Source organism: Takifugu rubripes, chromosome 13 (assembly GCF_901000725.2).
Source record: "Takifugu rubripes chromosome 13, fTakRub1.2, whole genome shotgun sequence".
Lineage (NCBI taxonomy): Eukaryota > Metazoa > Chordata > Actinopteri > Tetraodontiformes > Tetraodontidae > Takifugu > Takifugu rubripes.
Window position 1 is genome coordinate 19,458,560 of NC_042297.1, and position 16,383 is coordinate 19,474,942.

Consider the following 16,383-nt stretch of genomic DNA (forward strand, 5'->3'; position numbering starts at 1 on the left):
GAGTTTCCTGTAAATCGTGCTAGATTGGGAGCGCCGGCATCAAAAGGAACAGCCTGCAGATAAATAAGTCCTTAAAAATTAACCTTTTTTTTTGATGAATTCCCTCCCTGCCTTCAAAATGGGGCCTTTTTCCTGTCAGAGACGCAGCACTCGGCCTCTGCTCCATGTCAGGGAGCAGTCTGTCAGAGCGCCTGTGGAAGCCAGATAACCCTTTGATGGAGAGCAACAGTGGTTATTGCTGTCTGTAGCCTCCACCCCCCCCCCAAAAAACACATATGAAGATTTATGGAAGAAGAGGGCTGAGCACCTATACAGCTGGCTATGGTGGCAACAGGACAGGAGGGGAAGGGGAGACGCACCAGGGGATGATGGGGGCTCCTGCGACCTGGCGTGGAGAACACAATGCTCCTGGACGTGATTTCCTGGCTACCTGAGGAGGACAAATAATGAAGAGCTCTTACACAAGCGTCCCAAAAGGGGATTATTTTTCCCCAAGGAAAAGAAACGTGTTGGACATTGTGCTAAAAGAAAGTCGAAGCCAAGTCATTTCTATTCCATTTTCTGTACGGATGTACATGATTTCAATGTGTCGACGTTTTTACAGACCAGAAGTGTTTTGTCTCAAGAATCAAGACAATCAGAACAATCAAGACCTTTGGGTCCGCATCAGGAGAGGCCGGCGTCCAGAAAACACACAACCGCTCGGGGACTCGTGTTTGCTGATGTTGTGACATGAAGTCAGATCATTTAATTCACAGTTGGCCATTTGCCATTTCATGGCTGCATCACGGGCGGCGCTCGTAAACGGGCCCCATTCACCAAACAAATTTGAGGCGCACCAGTGACAAAGCAAGTGAGAGAATGTGGCGAAGAGGCACGTGAGTCAGGGGAGGGCGCAGGGGGAATGCAGCGACTCATAGTGCCCTCTTCTGCTCGCTGGCTGTATGATGCAGGTCTTTTCCCCACCGTTTCCTCGCCGCACGCGTGCTTTTCCCAATATGAACTGATTTGCATGTGTCATTAAAAACAGCTGCTGCCCGTGAACCTGCGTGATAAGCTTCAAACATCAGCTGGAGCCTGCGGCAGGTTCCGAGGCCTACGGCGGGACGTGGGGCTGCGGCTCCATCAGCTGCACTTGTGACGCGCAGGTCACGCCCATGACGCATCGCACGTCGCCTGACTGCTGATATTTACCTGTTTTTATGTAGCTCCTACTAACACTGATCCTATTCAGAGCAAAAATGGCCCAAACAGACGCGTTCCAGAGCTGCAACAACGTAGTGATTCACACCCAGGAAGGGGGGCAACCACATATCGAAATGACAACTTCCTCCCTGAAATGTTAAACGTTTGCACACGAAACCAACGGCAACCAGACATCGGTGAGGCGGCGAGACGATGACCCATTTTTAAACCCCTGTTTGATCACCGAGTTTTATTAAAATGGGACCCAAAGAGACCCGTTCCCCATTTGAATGTAATGAAGCTGCGCGGCTTACAGGAAGCTTTCTGATTTATACACACTTATTAAATCTGACAGAAGAAGCAACCAGGTAAGCAGGCAGGCAGCAGAGATGGAGGTAGAGAGACATAGAGTCAGAGAGAGAGAGAGAGAGCCAAAGCTCCTGGCCTGCACCAGGCACGAGTCCTCTCCCCTCAGCCCGGCAAACCCACCCCCACCTGCTCCACTCTGGAGCAACGAACAGCCAAGGACACATGCTGTGTGGCACCCCTCTCTCACACCCCTCTTCCTCCTCTGATACCTCCTGCATTATTTATATTAAAATACAGACTGATATAAAGATGAATAATAAATGCTGTCAACACAAACTCAAGAAAAGAAGAAGCCTGCGGACCGCTGCTTTCAATTTGGTCACTCGATAGAAGTGAAGCTGTATCGGCTTTGTTCCTCCAAGATTTAAAAAAAAAAGGGACTTTTGAAAGAAACAAATGCAAATTTCATTTTATTTGGAAATCTTGAGCTTTACGTACACCCAAGTTTTAACAGCTGGCGCAAACATTTAGAAACGTATATGTTGTTTTCCTTCCTGGCCAGTTGAAAGCAGAATAATTATTTTGTGTCACGCATGGGGTCGGGTTCTTGGGGTCATGCTGGTGCTTCAGAGAAGCAGCTAGCCAAGATTCACTGTTCCAGGTTCAGTTTAGGACAACGTTGTGCTCCCGGCTGTCGATCAGCACTTTAGGTTAGCATCCAGGCGAAAGCATCACGAGAGCCCAACACATCACGTAGGTGTTTGCTCAAATGCATTTTAACAGAAAGAAACCAAAAAAATATCCTGATTTCAGCTCGGTGTTCCCATTTAAGCTGATTAAATCAGCGCATTTTACTCTAATGTGTTTCCATGGATGCTGTCATCTCAAAATGTCCACGTTTGTTTGCCTGCTGATTAAGATTGTGAGGATTTGTCGTGCTGCGTAGCACAATTAACAGCGGCTCCGCGGGCTGGATGTCGGCCCCGGTGTCGGTTATAAAAGGGTGGGGGGAAAAAAACGGGTGAGGATTGCATTTTGTTTTTAATGTTTTGCTGGAGCAGAGTGCGGCTGTCGCGCCTGCTTTTTTCAGGATGTCAGACAAAAAGAGAGGGGAGATGGAGAGGGAGGCATCCTGGAGGAAGGGAAGAGGGTGGGTGGTGGTGGAGGGGGGCAGAAAGAGAGAGATGGAGGGGCTGCTGACATGCACTTGTCTCCAATCTCTTCGAATCCATTGCACAATTCATCTGCTTTGTCTCTACTGCCACGGCTGAGGACAATCAGACCAGACGCCCATTAGATACCTCATACTGCCCCCTCGTGCACCCCCTCCCTTACCCCCTCGCTCCCCCAACACCTTTTTTTCATGTGACGTGCTGACTGAAGGAGAGGCAAAGGCAATTCACAAGCATCCCCAAATGGGGGGAATGTCAGGAAGGGAACCTACATCAAAACCAGGTTGTCATGGAGATACAGTATGGTCCAGAATTTACAGAGTAGCACACCGGATATACAGCACATGCACGCACACACACACACACACACACATACGTGCACACACAGCTTTTATGTACACCCTGATAAATACATCTGCTTTGTTGATTTTCCTTTTCAGGGAAACCAACACAGAAGGAAATGAGTGTTTTTTCCTCATACGTTGTTTTGGACTGTATTCATTCAGCACCTGCAATGAAATATTTTTATGTGAACAAAAACTGACAATATAAATTCAATAGCAAATATATAGCCTAACGTTTACTAAAAAAAAAAAAATGTCATGACGATGTAACATTGTTTTTCAAAGAAATTATATTTGCACATGATTGAGTGTGAATAAATACCCATTCTATTTAAATAAAAAGTGTGTTTTAATTTGGACATTTAAGGGGTCAAATATATGTTCTTTATTCATTTGTATCGGAATTAATGTGTCCAACCGAAATTGGAGGAATCTGCCTTGAAATAAATCCCCCAAAATAAGGTCACATGATCTGATGGCCATAGTAACCACTGATGGTGTTACCAGACAACGGCGTCTCTGGAGCGCTTGGCATTTCCACGATCTCCTCTTAGAAGAAAAGGAAAGAAAAGAAAAGCAGAGCGAGTGAAGGAAGAAAGAAGATAAACACGCGCTCTTTCACCCCTCTTGTTTAGAACGGCTGCCAGCGCTTCTCTCTAGCTTTGGAGCTGAACTACGCTGCCTGTCCTCCAAAATAAAGCATGAAAAAAAACTGGAGGATCCACCATCCCGGCCGCCACCAGCAGGCCTCGCTGGGGTCATTTTATTGAGGTTACTCCGCTCTGCCCTGCGCTACGTTTTTTTAAAAAAAGAGGAGATTGGGGGATATTAATGGTAAATGTGGCACAGTCAGTGCTGCGAAGGCCCGTCTTTGCCCTCCCTTTTTCCTTTGTTTGGCCAGAGGAGCTGAAGGCTTAAGGATAAAGGTGCTGCTCAAATCATGAGACAGGGATAAAGCCAGGAAGAGATAGCCAGCTCTGACCCAACGACGGAGCAGTGGATAATTAAAACACCCAGGGCCCCCAAACTGCCCTCATCCATCTCTCCATTCTTTTCCTTCCCCCCCCCCCCCCCCCCCCCATCCCCCAGAAAACACATGCACGCTCTTATGTTCTGAGACAACACAAACGCACACCAAGGCAGCCTTGGCGAGATCTGCCACTGACTGGTCCTCTGGGTAAAATCTACAGAAGTGGAAGCATGCGCCGTTCCCCACTGGCTCTGCGCGATATGTTTATTTTTCATTTGTAGGATTTTTAGGGATCATGAATGATTCCCGTTTTTATCTGATTAGCCCCAGACAGTCTGCCTCCACCGCCTCATGAAAACGCAGAGAGGATGGAAACAAAATGGCACACCGTGCGGTGCTTTTAATTTAACAAATGTCCTTCTGCTTTTACTTACGTTTCATTCTTTCTGTATTACATTCACCTCTGCATTTATATTGGCGCTGTACGGGTAAATCTGGGCCGAGGTCCTTGATGTTCAGGGTGAAGTAAAGGGGCTAGCTGTTGTAATAAAATACAGCCCTACATTTTGGATGGAGGCTGATTTAAAATGGAGATAAATTTAAGCAGATCCTGAATTCTAAGTATGGAGCACAGAGAAAGGATCCGCAAACAAAAAAAAAACCCAAAACACAGTAACCTCTGTACAGAGACGGTGTGTATACAACCAGGTGTAGGCGTGTGTGTGTGTGTGTGTGTGTGTGTGTGTGTGTGTGTGTGTGTGTGTGTGTGTGTGTGTGTGTCAGGTGATCACAATGTTCTGAACATGAATTGCGGCTGCTCGTGGGCCACACTGCCCTCTTTTGGTCGATGTGTGAAAATGCTGCAGACCAACACCAGCGGGTCATAAATTTGACTCTTTCTCCCACCTTTTATGTCACATATATTCTTTTTGAATCTCATATGCACCTCTGCATGTTACTGCCACACGATTTGCTCCTATAAATATTTCCTTGGCTTTTGTATCTGATGAAGTGTGGCCGACCGGATGAAACAGAACTCGCTCCATATGTCATTTGTGTGGTCGGTGACCTAGCATGAAAACGCTGCACAGCATCCTCTGAACAGCCCGTGAATCAGGATGTGTGAACGCGGGGCAGTGACTGGGGAATAGCAGCTCAGAAAAAGGACCCCCACCACATTTTCCAGACTGAAGTCATTAAGAGCGGCACTTTGATTTCTGTGTGCGGAACCTTCAGGTTGAAGACCAACATGTTCTGCCCCTGGAGAACGTTTTCATCTGGGGCGGTTGTCCGACCTCCCCAAACCGATTCGGAAAGAAAGAGGGCAAAAATGCTATCGCTGATGAATTTCAAATGTGTTGGCTGTGATTTATTGTAGCGCTTAAAAGACCTGCAAGATGTTTCACAACCAGCTGAGCCTTCAGTGAAGCCCAGCACGGAGCCACGGTTCCCAGTAACGACGCTCCTATTTTAAACGCTTTCTTTCGGCAGGATGTAAATAATAACATATGAACAACAAGTTCATCTCGTGATGACGAACATGTGCAGCAGGCCCATTCGGAGCTCTTGAGTCTCCGACTGTAACGGTGAGGGCAGCTAGAGGGCAGGAGGGGGGACGTCCAGGGGTCGAGGGACGTGAGAGAAGAGGTCACCTGCTGTTCCCTGACCCACTTGGTCAGCCACAAGGTTTGCTTGTTTGTCTGGTTTGTGGGGATTCAACTGATTTTAAGCATGTCAACAAAGATTTTGACTGTTTTTAAAGGACCACTTTCTCTGTATGTATATCAGCTCCGGGCGGTGACGCATTTTAATTATCAATGTTTTATACGTCTCCACAATACACAGAAGAGAAATCTCCCGTTTAGCAGGATATAACAGAGGATTTTATTTAAACGGCTGGTCACTACAAAGATGATCTGATGGCAAAAATCCAGAAATAAATGTTTGAGATTGGTGTCGTGGAAACCGACATGACGTGAGTTGTTGGTCATTCTAATAATTATTGGCAAAACTCGAATGCATATGTGGTATTAGTAATAATTAAAATAAGGTCATTGTGAAAAGAAGGAGAACATAATCAAGGTAAGACCCATGTTACAGTAAATACCCACATGTCTTTATACTGTATATTATTTTATAAATGTATCTATATGTGGAGAAGCAGGTCTGATGGTGTCTGCAGCCTTCTGCACTGTTGATTCCACCAGAGAAGGTTTAATTCAGCAGCACAGGCTCAACAACAGCCAGCTTTGCCAGATAAGCCTCCTAAAATACTCTATTCCAGCACCAATGACTCCATATAAATAAGGTAAATGTACACAGGTGTGCTGTAAAAAACAACTTGTGGTGAATCGTCCACACCTCCCTCATGGTATCAATGTGCAGCCAAGCCCAGTGTGGTCGGGGTGTGATTCTCCAGTGGGGCCGGAGCGGCTCCTCACAGCAGACACCCAGAAACCGGCTTCTCTAATAGGGACAAATTGGCAATGTCTGTGCAGGCTGGTGCTGTGTGCTAGGAGTGGTGAATTGATAGTGATGCCTAATGATCCCTCTGGGTAGATCAATACCAATAATCCTCTTCCCCGCCTATCCTCCTCATTGACTATAGAGAAGCTGGAGCTGCAGAAAACTGGCCCAGAGTGACGGGGCCAGGAGTTCATGGCGAGAGCTCGCACCCATGCAAAACTTTCACCCTCCTCACACAAATGCGAGCGTCATCAAAAGTTGCACTTTATCGCCTCTGACGTAGCTTTTGAAGGGCTGAGTGGAGCTGCACAAGGCAAACGTCCAAAAATATACCCTATATATATATAATGTGCAGAAACTATTCAATTTTGCCGCATTTTTACATAGAGAGGTTGATGTTTTTCATCCTATATTTCTTCCTTTAAATTCCGTATTTGTGTCATTGATGCGTTCATTCAATATGGTCAATATATTACTGCACACGCTTGATTTAACCTATGAGGAATGTAGATATTTATAGGGAAGTCTGGAGATTATAAACTAGCTGTGCGGCTCGAGATACATTCAGCAGCATAGAGATGAGGTGAAGCTTGCAATCCCACAGGACCTCTATGTGTGTGTGTGTGCGTGTGTGTGTGTGGGGGGGGGGGGGGGTACACGCTGCAGTCACAAAGCCTCACATCACCCTTTTGCACCCCATGGTCGGCAGCTGATTACTCCCACCAAACGCATCCATACACTCTTGCCCAGCTGTCACAGCGCATACTCATTACACCCTGCACCAGCCAGCTGACTCCACGCAGCCACACCCGCCTGGACACGGCTCCAGGGCCGTGCTGGGGACGGCAAAATCGCAAAGTAGAAAAATATATTCATGCACATTCTCCTCTCTCCACCAGCCAGTGCTGCCATGTTGCTGAGTGGGAGGTAAAAATCCTTTTTTTAAAGACCAGTTGATCTATTTAGGGTGGAAAACCTGAATATAACCTGCTATTTACACTGGAGTAGACGTAATAACTCAAATAATCAGACCTAAAATATGTGTGTAAATTCCATATGTATTAAAATGACCCCACAGCGGACTGAGTCCATGAGGGAATTCCCCCAGTCAGAAGACCCAAACCCTGAGCAAACAGAAGACAACCAAGAGGTGAGAAGAAGTAAATCTGTGTAGCACATCTCAAATCAATACCAGAACTAAGATAGTGTGCGAAGAATGTGAAGTTTAGTGAGACGTCGGGCCTCCCTGTCCCTGACCAGCTGTCCAAACATGACGAGCTTGTGTGTGTGTGTGTGTGTGTGTGTGTGTGTGTGTGTGTGTGTGTGTGTGTGTGTGTGTGTGTGTGTGTGTGTGTGTGTGTGTGTTGCCTGGAGATGTCAGGAGTGACACACTTGAGCTCCTGTCACACAGTAGGTGTTTCTCCACAGGGAGCCAGGCGTCGTGTTTCAGGTCTGTTTCAGCTTCATCAAAACGCAGCTTTGGCCGTACGTTGATCGACTCCATAGAGCCGCTCCGCGTCACAGGCTGCCACAAGCTCCGCGTGCTGTCACAGACAGGCTCCGGCCTCAGCCCAACTGTCCAGTCAATCACAGGCAAGTGGTCTAAAAAAGCCCTTTCTGTGAATGAGCCAATCAAATTCTTTGATTAAAAGCCTGGTTCTCCTCACCCTCATCATCAGCAGCAGTGTCTCCTCTGTGGATTAGACCCTCTTCAGATTAGACGCAATTTTCTGGGTGACCTTTCTCCATCCCTCTCTCCATCCATCCCTCCATCCATCCCTCTATCCATCCATCCATCCCTCCATCCCTCCCTCCATCCCTCCCTCCATCCATCCCTCCATCATCACCTTTCCTGTCTGAAATGAATCCTCACAATGAGTCACAATACTGTATAATTAAATATAGGACTTGTCTGGGACTTTAGACATTTTAAACTAAATAAAGAAATATAAACAAGTCCAAAAAAAAAAACAGGATGCTGATTCTTGTAGTGTACATCAACATCGGGGGAAAGAATAGCTAAAAGGTAGAAAAATGTATTTAAAATTGGAAGAAAAAAATTCACCCCAGAAAATATATTTAGAATAAAACATGATGGCGAATATCTACGTTACAGTATATGTGATTGCATCCAGAGAAAACGATGCATACAAAAAATATACATGCCGCCAGAATAAATAAGTGTAATCAAATCAGAAAAGTAAAAGCAGATATAGTGTTGTAATCAAATCAAGCAGAGAAAGGTTACTTTAATCACCGTATGAGATTAGTGAGTAAGGAAAGCGATGCCGATGTCCTGTTTTGTTCCTCCTTTATTTGCCCCTGTGCCTCCCACCAGCCAAGCGCGCCGCTTAAACAGGGGCATTTAATTCATTACATCGTTATGTCATCTCACACTAATCTGCAGCGGCCTCCGCTGCTTTGACATGCAAATGGGTTAGAAAAATGTCTGGAGAGGTAAAGGGGAGGAGGGAAGAGGGCAAAACAGCAATCATCACATCTTGTCAATGGGGTGAAAATGTGCCCTGCAGCGCTTCTTCCTCTCCGCTCCTCAATCTCTATTTTCCCCCCAACTGATTTTTTTTTTTTTTCCTATCTACACTTTTCTCCTTCTTTTCCCATCTTTGGGACGAAATGCCCCAAAAACAAAGCAAGGGCGAGATCGTGCCCGATCGCCGCCAATCTGCTCAGAATCTGTCTCCCATTGAGAGCGCGTAAACAGGAACGCGTGCGGCGCACGCTCGCCCCTCCCGTGCGCACATGCCCCTCATCTACATATTCACAAAAAAGGCCCCTCTGGCTTCCCCTCATCAGCGGAGCCCTCCGCGCAGCCTCATCAGCACACGCCGGCTTGACTGAGCGTGCGGGCGTGGAGGCGTGTGCCAGGCTGGGACCGCACATCAAGACGACGCACGAACGCGCAAACACCATTGTTTACTATTTTTTTTATTTTTTTTACGCACGTAAATGCGCATCTGAGCAATAAACAGAGAAATCTGGAATAATAATAATAAAAAAAAAGATGTTGGCGTGATCTGGCAGATGTGAGAGCCGGCCGCGCTCATCTAATTTCCCTCCCTCCTTTCCGACCCCCCCACACCTTACCCCCCCCCCCCCCCCCCCCTTCCCCTCCTCCCCCTCGTCTCTCTCCTCTCATCATCAGGTACCTGGTGACGAGCGGCCCGTGATAATCCACAGCCTCTAACCAATCAATCAGCAGCTTCGTAATCAGAGAGAGAGAGAGAGAAAAGAGAGAAAGAAAAAAAGGAAGCCCACAACTTACCCTGGGTCGCCTTCAGTCAGCACAGTGGAGGTCTGGTCTGGGCTCTGGCTGCAGCTATGTGGACTAGACCATCACAAATATGAGGAACACTTAGCTGCTACACTAAAGCCTTTCCCTTTTTTGGAATTAAAATTGACATATTTCACTGCATCATATACATGTAACCATCATATAAAGCTCTCCCCCCCCCCACCCCTCTGCTGTTTGACTCTGACTCTCCCTCTCTATTCCTCCCTCTCTGCCTTCCTGTCACTCTCTCTCCCCATTTCCCTCTCTCCTCCCTCAGTGTCTGCCTGTTGCAACAGTTTGGACATAGGCACACCATACATGGAAGGTATATGTTAGCCAGCCTTCAGCTCAGTGGTGAAGGCAGAAAGGGCTCGCTGGCGTGGGATCCGGCGAGTCTGCTGGACCCCCGCGTGTCTGTCTGTGTATGTGTTTGGGGAGGCGGGTGGGAGGGAGTAGCAGAAAGTAAGGGAGGGTCAAAGCTAAATGTTCTACAAAGAACAGGAGGACCAAATGGACCCATTTTTTCCCTTCTTTTTGAATCAAACACATTTTACCTCCCTCCTTCCTCCATTCAACGCCCCCCAACTCTATCTCACCCCCCACCCCGTCCCGAAACTCCCTCCCTTCTCGGTTTTGGCTCATAGGCATCGCCTCTCCAGACATCAGCACGCTTTGAGGGGGTTAGCTGTCTCGAGGAAGAGGAAAAGCTAACGCCGCCTAGCAGCCTGGTACATTGTGCCTTGAGGGTGAGATAGCTGAAAAGCCATGCGCTACCGTCGGTTTCTGAGGTGCGCAGCAAAAGTAAAGACAAGAAAAACATACTGGTTTTACACAACTCCCCCAAAGATCTGATGCTGAATTTAGCATAGGATTACACAAACCCTCTCCTGTGAACCTCTGAGCAGAACCTCGATGTCTACAGTCTCTGTGATTCCTCTCCTCCCCCTCACCAAAGAACGAGTCGTAGCAACCCGCAGCTAGGGCATGGTACCTAAGTTTAGTTCGACAACAGAGCTCCACAAAAAAACTGGCACACAGAGGATAAAATGCTGCAACCCCACAACGGCTGGTGGAGATTCGCCATGGAGATATTCAAGAGCTCCCCGTGTGTCTCTCTGCCCCCACGTGCCCCGCCGTATTAGCATGTAGCGCATAAGGGGTACGGATGCGCAAAAAGTGGTGCAAGGACGCCGCACACATACGGAGGAGTGGATCGTTTAATTGGCAGCCATCGTTCAAAATGGTATAAACAAATGTAATTATGGCGGTTGGTGTTTCAGACGTCGCTCCCTCCTGGTTTAATTGGCGCTGCCGGCCCCGCGGAGTCAGGCGCAGGGCGCAGGCTGTGTGCCTCGCCGTTGAAGCGCCGGGAAAAAGACAGACCCGATGAAATGAAACACAGTCCCCACAGGACTCATGGGCATCCATCTCTTACATATATTAAGGTAGCAGTGAACGAGTGAAGGAAGGGTCGAGCGACGAGGAGCGTGGAGGGAGGGTGGGCTGGTACCAATCTGTGTGCAGTGGTGTCCTATTAATCTTGTCTATTTCCATGGCTGCAGTCACAAACCCCTCATCTGTGAGTCTCCCCTGCCTCCTTGACCCACAGACACCCCCACCCCATCACACCCCGCCCGATCCCCCCCCTCCCCACCCCAGCCTCTCTGCCACAGCAAATAAATACACGGTGAAAAATGAACGCACGCCGAAGTGCGCATGTGCAGACCATCCTCGCGTGCACCCACAGCCCTGCAATTTACCTAGGCTCCCCTTCTCTGGGGTCCAACCTGAGCAGATTACTCTGCTCGAGCACACACACACACACTCACACACACACAGACGTGCAGAGATCCGACACGAACGCCGACAAATGTGGAGATGGACTGTCACTCAGCCCTGGAGAGAAAAAAAAAACAACAAAATGCTCGCTGAAGACAACAGGCGATGCAATAATACCATTAAAATGGCCTCGACTGCACCGAGCGAATGTCATTAGGAAACTCCAGAGATGAAACAATGGGGGGGGGGGGGGGATCTAAAGTGCATGGGTGTACCAAGCTAGATGAGAAGCCTCCATGTTCTCAATGAGGAGAGACAGGGAATTTACGCAACATGGCAGCGGCGTGTTGTAATGCATCAACCCTACAGAGAGTCGCACTGTCACTACCGCTCTTCATCATCAGCAGGAGCAAAACACCAGCCAAGCGTCGTCTTTGGGGCAAAAAGAGAAGAAAGAAACCAACGTGTTTGCAAGCGCGCACATATATGTCTCTGCGTGTGACTGTGTTTGCTTCTTATGCGCGCGCGCGTGTGTGTGTGTGTGTGTCTTCTCGGCATCCATATTAAACAGTTTTGGAGGTGACTGCGCTTCCCCGGATGTCATGAATATAAGAGAAAGCATCCATCTTGGTGAAATACAGTTTCACAGGTAGTGACAGTAGGAGTGAGTTCAGCCTGTGACTGCAGAGGGAGGGAGGAAGAGACGGAAGACGTGGACGGCCAACTTCTCCCATCATCTTCCCACTGGCTAGATTCCACTAAAGCCTAACCGTGATGATTGATCCAGCACCATTCAACGCATGCTGACCTCACCCAAGCCGCAGTTTCCGTGAAATGGACCTAATGTCTGTTTCAGACTCATCAGCGCGCCAGATATTAGGTCACTTTTGTGCGTCTGTCTCATGCTTAACAAGAAATTGTCATTTCGCAGATGCCGAGATCCGACGCCACCTTCCCACTTCTGGAATAAATCCATATATCTATGAATACAGAACAACGTTAAATCTAATACGAGGAGATTCCAAACGCCACTAATCTCCCCACAGCACAGGTGCGCCCGTTGAAATTAGAAAGTAATAAAGAAACACAGTTGGGCATCACATTTAGAGCCATGATCGTTAATAATATTCCCTGATAAAGACGCTCACGTGTCATTAACAGATTTTTTATTAATGGTGCGAAAGTGGAATTTCAGGTGGGAACTTTCACAATTACACTAAGTATAATTAATCTCATTAACTAATTAAGGGGAATCCTGCCTGTCTGACTGGGAAAAGAAAAAAGTCACAGTGTTTAACGCTAAGATAATTATCTTAATCATGCATAAGGTAATGATGTAATTAGGGCAATTAAACTCCAATTAAGGCCTAAAGAATAAGAGGTTATTTCATTCAAGCAGACAGCTGTGTGCTGGGGGGGGGGGGGGCTTTACATTACCTGTGAAAAGAGGAGAAAATAAACATGAGGGACATAAAATAAGAAATAAAATTACACGCTGAGGCTGAAGCGTGACGAATGGTAAAAGACAGCTGTCTGAGAGGCCATCACTGGGGCCTTTTTCCCCCTTTTTTAAAAAAAGATGGAGGGAGATGTCTCTTTTGTCACAGCCAATCATTACAGGCTGGGACATAAGCAGGGAGAACAATGTCAAGTTCGGGCTGAATGAACAAAGTACCCAAGATGCAGAGGAAGAAAAAAAAAAGTGCTCTAAAAGAAACATGGCTCACATATGAAAATAGCTACAGCTGAACTGACAAGCAGCAGAAGCCAGATGCAGAGGGGAACACCAGTGATGGTAACAGGCTGCTGCCATGTGAGGATTGAAACACAACTGTACACACTCAGCTCCCTTGTTTTCTGCTCACGTTGCCAGCTTTCTGAGGAAAAACATGATTTCTCTCCCCGTCCCCCCTCCAACAAATCCTAGTTAGTCTCGCAAAACATTTTGCCACTGAAATAATAAGAAGTCCATGCAAATCTGTGTGTTTTATAGGGTTTGTGTGTGTGTGTGTGTGGGTGGGTGTGTGTGTAAGCAGGAACACGAGTTCTGGCTCTTGCTTGAGCGGGAATCTCCAGGTTCGGCCGCACGCACGCTGGACAGGAGTTGATGAAAAACATGAGTGACAAGATTCACAGCTCTCGGAGCGACGAAAAAACCCACCAGTGAACGCCCTCTTCCTTTATTTATGGATTTCTTTTTGCAAAGCGGGCACAGAAGAGAAACACACGCACACACACACCTTGGTTTTTCCCTCCCGTCAGAGGTGAAACACCAAAAAAAAATGTGCTTTGTTTTCCCAAACACAAAACTAAACACACAAAAATACTCAAAATATACGTAACAGAAGTGATTAGGAGACCTACATCTATAGCTGAAATATGAGGTATAAACATGTAATGACATATTTAGGATCCATTGACTGTGGTGTCAATTGGTCACGTGTCAGAGGGAATGTTGTTGTTCTTGGGGGGGGGGGGGTTATATCATGTGGTTCGGTCCAGTCGGGTCCTGACTCTGCAGGATCAGCTGATTCCTGCCAGATGTAGCCAACACCAAATACACCGTCAGACCCAACGTGATAAAAAATAAAACGTGAAAACGTTTAGTTTGAATCTCCAAGAATTTAAGAGTCAGTGAATTAGCGAGAATCTCCTACAGCATCTTAACGTTTATGGTTTTCCATCTTTCTGATAAAGTGTCCCAATATTTCTGGAGCTGTGCAAAGACGTCACCTCACCTGCAGAATCAGGGCTCCGAGGGGGGGGGTAGTGAGGAAATGAAGTGTGTGTGTGTGTGTGTGTGTGTGTGTGTGTGTGTGTGTGTGTGTGTGTGTCTTGGGGGTTAGCAGGCTGGATTCTGCTGTGGCCCAGATTTTCCTCCAATCTCTTCTGTCTGTTCCCTTCATGTTTGAGTGGCTTCGGAGAGAAATTGCTTTTATTGTGTCCACTCAGGAAAAACCAAACAAAATAATAATAAGAATAAAAATAAAAAATAAAAAAAAACCACCAGCATTCAGGCTGAAGACAATGTTCCCAACAAACATGGAGGAAATGAGTTAGCGCCCAGGATCACTGCGCCAATATTCAGCTAATTATGGGATGTATAGAAGAGGTGTCAGAATTTAGAAAGTCCTTCAGCAAATACTATTATTTAGTAGTTTTATCTGATGATGAATTAAATCTGGTTTTGAATTCATACAAGCGTCCATTCTGATATGGAGCAGAGTGTCAAAAAGTCAACTTTTATATATGATTCTTGTGTCAGTGGCCAATAATCAGCCGCTCATCAAACACTGAAGCCTTTCCAGTCCACTGGCTTCTGCACCAGTACAGGATTTCAAGAGGAGGAAAATGTAAATACAAAGAGAGTCCTAGAAAAAGGAAAAGGTTGACCGGACTGAAGGAGAAGGTTTTTTTCCCCCTTTTGTAAAAGGCTAGAAAACACCAAAAGGGAAAAGAAAAAAAGAAAAAGGTTCAGACAATCTCTGTATTCATTACATTTCATAAATGGTTCAGTGTAAGTTCAGGGCTCCGGGAGAGCAAACATACAGGCCAAATAGTGGCTAAAACGGAAACATTACCATTCAGGTTATTATACACAACATTTCCTATTCTCGTCTCTTGACTGAGCAATTTCAATGGCTGTTCCTCCACGTCAGGAGCATTTGTGAGCAGAAATGATAACAGAGGCTTTTACAATCAAGGTGCACATCCTTGTTTTCCGGATTTAGGGAGGAAAGAAAACCCCATAAAGCCCTGCATCTGTGTGTTAAATGAAGTGTGCAGCAGCCACGTGAGTGCACGTGTGTGCGTGTTTGTGCACGTGCAAGCTGGCCGACATCTTCGAATGGTGTCCAGGAAGTGTCAGGCTGGGGCTCGGTGAGGGGACAGGGACATTTCGGTAGGGGCGGTTTCATCGCGGACCCCGAGAGAAAGATAGAACCTCAGAATCAGAGAATAAGAAGCGTTCCGTTATTAAAGCCATCCAAGCAATTGCCGGAGCTGAATAAAAAAACACTGGTGCCTCCGACATCCACCTGGTCCATGTCCTTGTCAGAATGAAGGACACCAAAAGTGTAAGGTGGGGGGGGGGGGCGTTTCAGACGTATGGTGTTAATGTACAATCCGCCGGCTCTGTGATGTTTGTGTTCCCAACAGTTCATGGCTACGCGGTCATTGCCGCGCCAGTAATTCCGCCGCTGTTGTTTTCTTGTGCATCTTTTAATGTCTGAAGGGTGTCAGGCTGACGACCTCAACAGAACACGGGGGCTTTCCTGGGGCTTATCATGTCAAGCAATGCACAATTCGTTTTCAATTCATCACAATGGCGTCGCTGTGCGGGGGGGCGGGGGGGGGGTCGGGGGGGGTGATGGTGCTACCTATCCTACACCCCCTTTTCTCTTTGATTTGGCTCATTTGAGCTGTGCAGTCCCTGGCAGCTTGTTAGAACTGCCACCTCGGTGACTCTGCCCCCTGGATGGAGAGGGAGGCGGGGGAGGCGATGGGGGAGATGGCAGAGATGGAAAGGGTGCTCTGGGGGGGTCGCTGGAGGGGAGGTGGGGGGTTGAGATGATAGGTTAGGGAGGCCTACCCCAGAGCACTTTCACAAGTCACGGGTGAGCAAGCAAGCTTCAGTGTGTGGAAACCGAGGAATCCTGAAGAGGGCGCACCATCTACCGGTCAGGAGTAGGAACTGCAGGCAGCTGTGGGGTAAAAGGTTGCCGAGGCAGAATTATTTCCCCAGAAAGGTCACAATTATAGTCTCTGTCAACCCCTAAGGCAGCTCCCCTGTATACAGCTGTCCACGTGCAGTGATAAGCTGCAGAATGACCAGTAAATACATTTTGCTCTACAAAGATCTATGCA

The 16,383-nt window shown here is 47.2% G+C and overlaps 1 long non-coding RNA gene across 1 annotated transcript in view; it reads right to left on the reverse strand.

The window, feature by feature from the left end:
• Positions 1 to 390: 390 nt before the first annotated feature.
• Positions 391 to 16,383, reverse strand: part of LOC115252132 (uncharacterized) — a 33,183-nt gene continuing 17,190 nt past the window's right edge. The window contains exon 3 of the long non-coding RNA XR_003890574.1: positions 391 to 430. This is a non-coding gene — a long non-coding RNA (uncharacterized lncRNA). The remainder of the gene's footprint in view (positions 431 to 16,383) is intronic.